This window comes from Triturus cristatus, chromosome 4_1 (assembly GCF_964204655.1).
Source record: "Triturus cristatus chromosome 4_1, aTriCri1.1, whole genome shotgun sequence".
Taxonomy (NCBI): domain Eukaryota; kingdom Metazoa; phylum Chordata; class Amphibia; order Caudata; family Salamandridae; genus Triturus; species Triturus cristatus.
The window spans coordinates 1,037,416,290-1,037,428,474 of record NC_140585.1 but is presented as its reverse complement, the minus strand read 5'-3'; positions in this window follow the sequence as shown (position 1 = coordinate 1,037,428,474).

Genomic DNA, 12,185 nt, shown 5'->3' with positions numbered 1-12,185 from the left:
TGTGTTGCTGCATTTTTTAATCTGCAAATTATGCAGCAGACGATAGATTGTGGCAAATGCGGGAAAACCATAACTATGCGCTGTGAGTGCAGGGTGAGCGTGAAAGTGAAGGGTGAGAATGAGGAGTGAGTTGTCTGAATGCAGGATGAATTCCCAGACACTTGAAGTTAATCAGCATGTTATTGACGGGGCGTAGGGTTTCAGATATAAATTAAACTATTGCTATTATGGAATTAATCAGGGAATCGAGGGTGAAATAAATAAATAATGTGCTGATCCTGCAGCAAACTTCCAGTCTTATGATTAGGGTTGCCAGCTCATTATTTTGATGTTGCAGACGGTACAAAAATAAACAGTCACCTAAAGCCCTGTTTTTAGCACTTATCTGTGCGTACTCAGAAAAGCAAATATAGCACTTTTAAATGTGTTCTAGGGCTGCCTGCATGTTTCATGACTGAAAATAAAAGGAACAGACAGAAAGTCAAATTACAAATTAATACATACATTTTTATTTAAGACCCTATTTAGTGTCAAAGCAAGGTCTTTGCAGGCTTTTTAAATATACATGGCTGGCATTTTTTCTATTGGCAACCCTTTTTCATATTCCTTTTCATGAAATGCATTTTCACACTACAGCCGTAAATTTACAATACAAATGGAAGGAAGAGGCAGAGTCGGGGCCCAGGGGGTACTGGAAAAAGAAAAAAAAACAGCCTCAGTAACCAGTTTCCAAAGGTATGCACATGGTCTTTAAAGACCTGTGAAAAACTCAGGCGTGCTGGAGTCTTAATAAGACTCCAGACTCTGCCCAGCCGAGACCCCAGCAGCACACCCACTGACCTCTGGCCCCACGGCACTCTAAGCCAGGCTTCGGAGAAAATGAAGACAGCCTGGAAATGCAGCAAATAAACATCGCTGCACTTCCAGGCGCGTCTTCATTTACATGTGCTTACAGAGGCCTTTGCGCCCCCCTGGGAACCCATCCACGCCCCCCCAGGGGGGTGCGCCCCACAGTTTGAAGACCTGTGATCTAGGGGGTCCACCCATGCCTCCCTTTTTCCTTCAAGGGCAGGAAGAGGTCTGGCGCATTAATAAATAGTGATTTGAAGATGCGAGAAATGCCCCCTTTCCCCAGTAGGTCCATGAGAATCTTGCCTATAGAGGAGGGTATTCAGGGACTCCCTCTAGGGAGTCATCATGCTAGAGTAGGGCGTGATGGAGCTGTAGGAATTTTTTTTAATTGGGATTTGTAAAGCTGGAATTCCACCAGGAGCTCCTGAAAAAGACTTAATGAGGAACCCCTGCCAGAAGTCCTCAAGCTGTGAGATGCAAATCTGGTCCCAGCTGCCAAACCCCTCCGGTCACGCCACTTGCCTTAATGGGGTCTCTATGGTAGGTTTACAGTTCCATCCCGTCCTGGGCCGATCACCAGACAAAAATCACTGCTCTAGACAATTCCAGTAAAGTACACGGGATAGGGGTCCCATACATCATGACTATAAAATTATCACAGCCTATAAAAGAGAGTTTGGTAAGAAAGGCGGAGTCCACCACCCCCTTTAAGCCAATCATTTAGTACCAGCATCAGTGACGCCCAGTAATACAAATGCCAGTCAGCCACACCCAGGCCCATCAAAGGTTTCTTTGTGCATTTGCAAATGACGATTCAGTGAGTCTGGTTAGCCGAAAGAAAAGAGTGGATTCTAGCCTGCAAGGTCGGGAACCAGGACTGCGGTGTCCACAGCAGGATGTCCTGGAAGACGTACAGAAATTGTGGCAGGACCATCGTTTTAAATAAGGCCGTCGCCCCCACAATATTGAGCTGTAGTTTTGTTCACCTAGCAAGGTCGTTGCCCATTTGGGTGACCAGAGTTTTAAGCTTGAGGCTCCATGTTAGATTGGGAAGAAGGGAGATGTGGATACCTAGGTATTGAAAACTGAGTTTGCAGGTTGCAAATCAGTCTTACCAATCCACAGCCTCCTTGCTCCCGCAGAAAGGCACCAGGAGAGACTTAGACCAGTTTTCCTACAGGCCGGAAGCTTGCTCGTACAGGTGCAAAATGTGAAGAAGCCTTGGCCCTGTATCCGCGAGATGGGAGCGAAATAGCAGAATGTCTGACGATCCGCAGTGAATCTATGCTGCCATTAGTTCTATTGCCAACGCAAATAAGAGAGTGAAAGCAGTCTGCACTGCTAGGTGCCCCTCTAGATCGAGAAAGTACTAGAGAGTATCCCCTTTTACTCTCACTTGCACTCTAGGTTGGGCGAATAACACTCAGATATAAGAGATAAAACAGCCCAAGCCGGAAGCGGCCAAGCACCTCCACAAGAAAGTCACAGGAGTCGAACGATTTCTTACATTTGATGAGCATAAGTGGCATCAGGTCTGTAAGCTGGTGGCAGTGGGCCCATGTAACGTACACTCTCCTTATGCAGTGCTTCGTGCTGCTGTGGGGGATAAAGCTGCCCTAGTATGGGTGGACCAGTGCTGTGAGAACCTTAAGGAGTCTGTTTGCTAGTACTTTGGCGTAAAGTTTCACTTCACTGTGGCAACTTCTTAATTCTGGTTTACTAAAATCAATCCTTCATGGTTGCTTCAGGTGTGAGGCCTTTTTTCACTGGGATGCTGTCCATTTATGTGCTCAGAGCAATTAAATGTTTATCGAATCTGCAGTGTGTCATTTTCGCATTTACAGAAGGCCTGCTTTAGGGTGAGGTTTGACGGTCAGCTAACCAGCCAGGCCAGTGGAGGGAGTGAGATTGTGCTTGGCCACAAAGCAGGTAGTCACCTTGGCATCAACAACAATGAAGTAAGCAATTTCTAGCTCAATTGGTCTTTCAGTGTTGTCTCAAGTCAGACCAGTCATACTACAGGGAATAGGGTAGCCTCAGGGACGTGGGCTACAGTGATTGTGCTTGGCCCTCTCAGGATACTCTGTTCTACCCTGTGGATGTTGGGAGTCGGTGCTTGCACCAAGACATCAGGGCCTTTTTGCACAAGCATCCTTAGTTTCCCTAAAGATGCCAGCAAGGATCCCTTTTTGGGTTGGCTCGGGCATGGTTGTTTATGGGCTCAGCTTACTGGTTGGCCCAGGTTCCCTTTCCTGTGAGGGAGCGGATGAGTTTATCTTGTGAGGGTTACATCTACAGGTCCGGAGGGTTCACTTGGGCCAAAGTCAAAAAGATGGTGCTTTAAGGAGCAGCAGTGTGGTCAACCATGATTCTATGTAAATGTTGACTAGGAGTCCAATGTCCAGGTTGTTGTCAATCCCTTAATATGTTGCGTCACTTGTTAATGATGTGCAAATATGTAAATAGAAGATGTGTTGACATTTGTTGATACATATGTAATAAATACAGATTGAGAATTTGTATTCTCTAATGCAAATACCAACTGGACTCAGGTCATTCTTACCCATTTGCTTTGCTTTATGACTGCCGTCCCTTGCACCTTCCTCACACAGGTTTAGCTCTGGTCCTTGAGGGAACTGGGGGAAGACTTAATGTGTCTCATCAAGGTCTGACAATTATTTTCAGTGTAGGAGAAACTTTGGATGCACGATCTTTCAACATGCAGCTGGAAGCATTTTTCTTAGCAGCGACAAAAGCTGACAAATAGTTTTTTCTAAGGATAGGATTAAGTGTAAGGGGCACTGAAGGTTAAATTCCTGTAAATCTTAAATTAGGATACTGGGATTTTGTGAAAACGAAGATTGGTTGGTAATAGGTTTTACTTATGATGGAAGCTGCATTTAAACTCACTTTCTATTGGTACCTAGGCCCTGCGAGACTCCATAGCTGGCAAAGAGTACGCGCTGAAAAGTGCCGGCAGGGCTGTGGGCAAACGGGTTCACTCCTCCACCTGATGTAGCACTGTCCCAAATTGACTTGATATTTGGACGGGGTCCTGTCCCAAATTGAACGTGGATTTGACAAGTCCATTCTCCGCTTTCCTGCAACACGGTCCTGGGCCCAGTTTATTAAAATCTTAATGACTGAATTCCGAGGAACTAACATGTCCGAAATACTTACAAATTCTATGACTACTCCTGGAGGGGGTCACAGTGCGGTCCTAGGCTGTTCCCGACAAGGCTGACCACCTCGGGATTTTACTTAATCTGCTCATGTGAACTGCTTATAGGGACTCCAGGTGTGGAGAAGACAGGGAGGGGGGTGGGTGATCTTTCAGTAGTGTTAGACTTGGCATCTTTTGGTAAGTTTCCCCTGTCTTTTTGCTTTCTGAACTCCCGGTTTTGACTCTGTTTTTTGCTGGCTTAAGTGTCTCTGCGCACTTTCTCACTGCTGTTCAGTTTTAAAGTGCAAGTGCTCCTGTTGTAAAGTGTTATTATGGATTGGTGTTTCCATTATTGGCTGATTTGATTTACTAGTCAGTCCCTAGTACAGTGCACCGTGTGTGCCCAGTGCCTGTAAATCAAATGCAGCTAGTGGGCTTGCAGCACAGGTTGTGCCACCCACACGAGCAGCCTGTAAATGCAACTCTGGCCTGCCATTGCAGAGCTTGTGCGTAGTCTGGTACTGCCATGTCGACTTGGCAAGTGTACCCACTTGCAAGGCCCTAACCTTCCCTTTTCTTACATATCAATCACCCCGATGGTAGGCCATGCCCTGGTGTGTATGGCATGTCCGGATAGTGAATTACTGCCCATTTTGTTTTTCACTATTGCAAGGCTACCTGTTCCCATAGGATGAAATAGGGAGTTTGTTTATAACATCTTACAAACATAACTGGCCCTGGGAACAAGGTAGAGAAATAAAGTTTAGTATGCCTGGACTCAGAATCTAAAGATGCATCTTTTAGCGAAGGTGATTTTTACATTCTGTGTTTGAAAATACCACTTTTAGAAAGTAGGTATTTTGTTGCTCAGCCATCCAGTGTGCCTCTGCTGGGTTTGTGGATTAACTGTCTGGCTTGGGATGACAGGGGCTGGGGAGGAGCCGTGGCTCCGGAGAGTCTAGATGGGCCAGGGATGAGCTGAAAAGACCTGGGCTGAGTAGGGGGAAGTAATTCTCTTTCACCTGAATGGGCCTGGTCTGCCTCTGACAATGCGGTCTCCACCTCCTGCCAGGAAGCTGCACCAGAGAGGACAGAACTGGTTCTGGCTGGGCACAGACACTCTGCCTGAGAGGACAAAGGATTTTGGGCTATAAAAAGTAGGGCCTAAACCCCTAAACTTTAGAACTCTTTTGGAGCTAAGAAGACTGCCAAGAAGAAGAGCTGGAGAAGCTGTGAGGAGAGACTATCACTTTGCTGGGTGCTTTGCTGTGTGGGCCTGCAGTGGCTGCTTCTGTCTTGGGCAGTGAAAGGACTGGACTGAACTTCCTACAAACTTCTTTTGTAAGTTTCTCCAAGGGCTTGCCCCCTGTTCAAGAAGTCTCAGGAACAGCAAAGACTTCAAGTTCTTCTGCTATCAGCACTGGGAACTGTGTGTTTTGTGCTGCAACAGAAGAAATTCAACCCCGTCTACAATGCGACTGCCGACTCCATGTCCTGAGGGCACCGTTGCACCGCAACCCTGGTCTCACCGACAACGCCTGACGCCGCCACCGTACCGCTGCTTGCACCACGTTGCCTTGGTATCCCCACCGACGCCACTTCACGCGGACATTGACGCAGCGGCTTGCACCATGGTTCGAGGGCACCGCTCGTAAGTTACACAATGCACCGTCCTCATCCCGCACCGCAGCCTTTGCCTACCGACACCAGCGCCATCGACTCCAGTTCATCAGCCGACAACAGCGCTTCAGCAAGGACGCCGCTTGCACCATGACTTGCCAGCACCGCAACGAGCACAGCATCACTTCCCAACGCAGCACTGGTCTCACCGACGCCGGCCATCACCGAGCCGCTGCCTGCACCATGACCTGAGGGTACCGCACCGCTGCACTTCACACCGCAGCACCCAACGCCTGTCGACGCTCCTGCCTTCAACCGCTAGGCGTTTGATCTGCAACACGTGCGACTTCAAGGGCCTGACTACTCCTGCACCGTCACCTGCGAACGCCGTGCTTTCAGAGCTCAAGAGATGTCGCCGACGCCCTGCATTTCTAAAGGTACTGTTTTACGGGTCTTCCCGACACCGTAGCTGGCCCGCGACGCCGTGGTCAGCCAGAACTGTTTGGATTTGTTGTTCACGACACCGTGATAGCTGGTTATCGACTTCAAGGAACTTTATTTTAAGTTTATTTTGACAACTGAAGATTTCTAAGTACTGTACTGTGGATTTGTATTGTTTTTGGTCTAGTCTTAAGTATATAAAAACATTGGATATTTTTGTAGAGTGAATCGAATCAGTGTCACATAATAAGCCAAATACAGTCAGTAAATGCTAGAAATGTCACATGTGCCTTAGAGATCCATCACCTCACAACCTACTGGGCCTTAGCAACACCCCCATATGGCCGCGGGCAGCAGCCAAATTGGTCTTCCCAGGTGTCAGTTATGAACAGACCATGATGAGGTTTTTATGGCCTATAGGGAAATCTGGCCTTGCCAGCAGGGTTGGTCTAATAGGCCAATTATTGGGCTGTTTGTGGGTCTGTTTTATGGTCTGGTTGACCAGCTTTTACTATTTATTTTCCCCGATATATTACTTCAAACCTTGCAAGCTCCCATACCTTGAAAAACACCTCCAATGATATGTCTTTACAAATTCAAAACTGGCCTGATTTGCAAATGTTGCCCACTTTTTAGGCCTGGCATTATCCAAGACCTTTTGATTTTACTAAAACTTTATGTATAACATACATTTTCATTGGGGTATTGTGACAGGCCTCCTAATCCAGTGGTCTGTAATTGTGTCAATCAGACTCTTCTCAGGCCCACTATAGCATACATCATGAAGTAATGGATCAACCCACTTCGGTCGTTGGCTAACATCAATGTGAGTGACTGCATTTTGCCCTTTCACCTCGCACTTGCAGAAAAGTTCACTTATGGCACTACAAAGATGCCTTTGACAAAGATCCACTCCTACCATAAGCTTCTTGTCCTTTTGGAGTGGCTACAATTAAGTTATTAGCCGTGCAGCCTGTTCATGGACATTGATCATGGCTGTACTGGGCATTAGGGATTTACTTCGCTGCTTACTAAATATATTGATCCAGTGCGGCTCCTAGATCATAATAAACACTTTAAATACGAACATATTCTATTGTTTGCATCTTAAACATATTAATGTTGTAAAATAAAACAAAATACATATTTTACTGACATTGTTCAGAATGAATATTGCTATTGTTCACTGTTATGACTTGATGGTTGCTGCCATTCCATGATAGGCATGTCACAGCGATGTTCTTGCCTCTGCATCTCCAGGGTAACTGGCCCAGTCGACATGGGGAAGGCTGATAGGACATGAGAGCAGAGGAGGTCGAGCTTCACAAAGAGCGCAGGGTGACAAACATGCTTATGTACCTCTGTAACTTCCTTCAGCATGACAACCTGTGTCTGTGATTTCAGCAGTCTTCTGCCTTTCTCTCTCTCTCCCTCTGCTGTTGCTCTCCCGACCTGGTCTACCTCAGTTTTCCTGCTTCACCTCTATCCTGTCTGTCTCTCTTGCTTGCCTTCGCCTACCCATAACATGACGCCTCACTCGTCTTAGCTATGCGTTGCCGATGTCCTTTATTACATGGCCAGGACCAACCCCCCACCCTCTGAAGTGCTGTATCACATCCGATGTAAAAAGAAGCATCTTATAAGATTTTAATTATATCCAGGGCACAAGTCCTAAAAAAAGAAGTGGGGGGACTAACCTAGTTAATCAGAATGCAAGTGACATCGCGGCATGTGACATCGCGGCACGGTACATCACAGGGCGTGACATCACAGAAAGTGGCATCATAAGAAGTGGCGTCAGATCTTCAGCCTCCACATCAATGTTTAACATGTCTATCATGAGTACATTGAAGCATATTTCGAGTATAGTGGGAAACCTTCCTGATTTAGGCAGAAGATTCACACTTTTGTAAGTTACACATAAAACAGTGTTTGCTTTTGTCAGCGTAAACTTACTCTACCCATAGTGCTTTAACCCCTTTGCTGCTAGGCCTCGCCCCCCCCCTGTGCTAAGCCTTTTTTTGGCTATTTGGGGTAGTTCGCGCTTAGGCCCCTGTAACTTTTTGACCACATAAGGTGTCCACGCCAAATGTGCGTCCTTTTTTTCCAACATCATGGGGATTCTAAAGGTACCCAGGGTTTGTGGATTCCCTTGGAGGGGACCCAGAAATTAGCCAAAATACATCTAAATATTTTTTGTGTGGAAAAATGGGAAATACGGGCTACAGATGAAAGCGTTTTTTCCCTGCAAATGGTATCAAAAAAGGGGTCATGGTGCTGAAATCACCATCTTCCCAGCTTTCAGGGACAGAACAGACTTGTCAGAAAACCAATTTATTTTTTTTACACAGTTTTGGCATTTTTCTGGGACATAGCCTATTTTTTCTATTTTGTGTGCTTTCAACCTCCTTCCAGTTAATGGGTATGAAAGCATTAATGGATCCTGGAAAGCTATACATTTTAGAAAAGTAGATAAAATTCTGAATTCAGCAAGGGGTCATTTGTGTAGATCCTTCAAGGTTTCTTTATAGAAACTAACAGTTAAATATAGGAGAAATTGAAAATGAATTGAAAGAAACAGCCATTTGTGTCAACGTTTTCACCTGTAACTTCTTCTAATTATGACAGCTGTTTGAAAGCAATATATCGTTACATCCGCTGGACCTTTCTGGTTGTGGGGATATATAGGACTTGTAGGTTCACCAAGAACCCGACGAACCCAGAGCCAATAACTGAGTAGCGTCTTGCAATGGTTTTTGATTATGTACCGGGTATATAGCAATTATTCTGGGAAAATGTATACATGGAAAAATCGGTATGAAAGACACCTATGCATTTCTGAAATGGGAATAAAACAAAGAGTTTAGAAACAGTAGATATTTGCACATTTCCGAAATTGGGAGTACCCATACTAGCATGAGAATTATAAGGTCATTTTTCAAAAGGACTTCTTTTTTACACATTGTCTTTCATTTGGAAGGCAGAAATGCATAGAAAGTCAATAGGTAATAGCAGTTGCTCTACAATTCTGTGTTACCCTAAGTCTCCCGATAAAAATGGTACCTCACTTGTGTGGGTAGGCTGCCCACGACAGGAAACAGCTCAAAACGCAATGTTGACACACCACATTTTCACAGTGAAAAATGACCCTCTTTTTGGCAAAGTGCCTAGTTGTAGTTTTTTTTAACGCTAGCTCTGCCGGCACCCAGGGAAACCTAGCAAACCTATACATTTTTTTAAACTAGACACCCCGGGGAATCCAGGGTGCGGTGACTTGACTGCCTCTCACCAGGTTCTGTTACCCAGAATACCTTGCAAACCTAAACAATTGTAAAAAAAAAAAAAAACACATTTTCCTCACATTTCTGTGGGGGCAAAGTTCTGGAATCTGCGTGGAACCACAGAATTCCACCCACCCCGCGTTCCCCAAAGTCTTCCGAGAAAAATGGTACCTCACTTGTGTGGGTAGGCCTAGTGACTATGAAAGGGAACGGCCCAAAACGCAACGTGGACACACCACATTTTCACAGAGAAAAATGACCCTTTTTTTGCAAAGTGCCTAGCTGTAGTTTTGTAACCATAGCTCTGCCGATACGTAGGGAAACCTAGCAAATCTATACATTTTTTAAAAGTAGACAACCAGGGGAATCCAGGATGGGGTGACGTGTCTGGCTCTCACCAGGTTCTGTTACCCAGAATCCCTTGCAAACCTAAACAATTGTCAAAGAAAACACATTTTCCTCACATTTCTTTGGTGGAAAGTTCTGGAATCTGCGTGGATCCACAAAATTCCACTCACCATTTGTCCCCCAAAGTGTTTTGAGAAAAATGGTACCTTACTTGCATGGGTGAGTCAAGGACCCACAACAGGCAAGGGCCAAAAACCTATTGAGGCGACATCAAAATTACCTATCACAAACCAACCTGGTTTTGCAAGGGGGGTCCCATGAGTTTTTGGCCCGGGGCTCGGCGGCAATCTAGGGAAACCTACCAAACCCACACATTTCTGGAAACTAGATACCCGGGGGAGTCCAGCGAGGTATGGCTTGCGTGGGTCCCCTCAACATTCTCCTACCCAGAATCCCCTGCAGACCTCAAATTTAGCTGAAGCAAAATCACTTTTTTCTCAAATTTCTGTGTGGGAAAGTTCTGGAATCTGCGTGGATCCACAAATTTCCTCTCACCCAGCGTTCCCCCTGGTCTCCCGATAAAAAAGCCTTTAGGCTGCAACAGGAAATGGCCCAAATCATACTGTGGAGACTTCAAAATTACCTATAACAAAACTACCTGGTTTGGGGGTGGGGGGGGGCACCTGGGGGAGTCCAATGAGGTTTGGCTTGCATGGATCCCCCAACGTTTTCCTACCCAGAATGCCCTGCAAACCTAAAATTTTGCTGGAAAAAAACACATTTTACACATATTTGTGTGTGGAATCGCCATGCCGGCACAAATGTCCTACCCCACAGCATTCCCCTGAGTAAAATGATACCCCTTACGGCTACAGCAGTCGACCACGAAGCTGGGGAACCGGGTTCGAGTCTCTGCAAAGACGCTCAACATCCTGTGAATCTGGGCAAATCACTTAATCTCCCTGTGCCTAACAAAAACAATGAATTTGTCCTTCTGTAACGAAACTGGTGCTATGTAAAGTGCTCCGATACCCGATGTCTTGGGTCTAGTTCGCGCTAAATAAAACTCTAAAAAAGAAAGTACACCTTGGCAGAGAGAAAAAAGCAAAGATTACTGCACAGCCATCTATTCCTCAAGCACACACACATACTGGTTGGATTTGGCACGAGGGCGAGTGATGGTTCAGTATATAAAATGTTATTAACAAGATATTTCACAAAAATGAAATGCACGGTCAATAATTGAAAAGGACAAAAAATACGGAACCAGGGAGTTGCAGCTCGTGAGCTGGAAAGCCAAGACAAGGCACCAACCTCTTTACAGGCCATTCATACACCTTTCATACGTATGACACATACAAAACCATTCACATCGCCAGCCGCGGGCCCACCACATTACAACACTCACACCAGCAGACAGCGCCATTCAAGGGCCCATCACTTTCACACGCCCACATTCCTGACACTGCAACCACACCAGCTCACAGATTGCGTGGAGTGGCGTTTAGCTAGCAGTGTGTGTAGTGACCAGCAGCAAGTCACTACTCACACACCATTAGCCAAGCACCAGTCCACGCACACCGCCAGCCAAGCGTCAGTCCATGCACACCGTCAGCCAGGCGTCAGTCCACGCACACAGTCAGCCAGGCGTCAGTCCACGCACACAGTCAGCCAGGCGCCAGTCCACGCACACCGTCAGCCAGGCGCCAGTCCACGCACACCGTCAGCCAGGCGCCAGTCCACCCACACCGTCAGCCAAGCGCCAGTCCACCCACACCGCCAGCCAAGCGCCAGTCCACCCACACCGCCAGCCAAGCATCAGTCCACACACAACCAGCCAAGCGCCAGTCCACGCACACCGCCAGCCAATCGCCAATCCACGCACACCGCCAGCCAAGCGCCAGTCCACGCACACAGTCATAAATTTTCTTTTTCCAAGAAAGAAAACACAAACCAATTGCAACTAGATACAAAACTATAACTACAAAAACAACAGTAGTAACTAAAGACATAATTCTATTGCCAAACGTGAAACTGAACAATTATTAAAACCATACAGACCAGGCAGTTCACTATTAGACTCACGGGTGCTCCCAAAAACTCTTGAGTGTGATACAATCTGAAACATGTGGGCACACACAGCCCAGGATTAGGAGGACAATCGGCACAGTGCATACGACTCTCCTTCCGCACACCTCTTCGCAAGCAGACTCTACATCTCTTACAGGGATTGGTTTTTTGGGGCGTGGGAGGAATTAAATCAGGAAAGTGGCAATCTTTCAATCTAAAAAGTCTGGGTGTTAGAGGAGCACTCCTAACTGGTGTTGTCATTGCTCAATTTATTCATCATTCACTGAAACTTAAACTAAGGGTGCTTCACTGCTGCAATGTGTTGACCTCATATGCAATCATAAACAAATGGTCTAACAGGATAAAAATCCTGAGTGCAGCGAACACTGTGCCTAAAGAACATCCGTTCT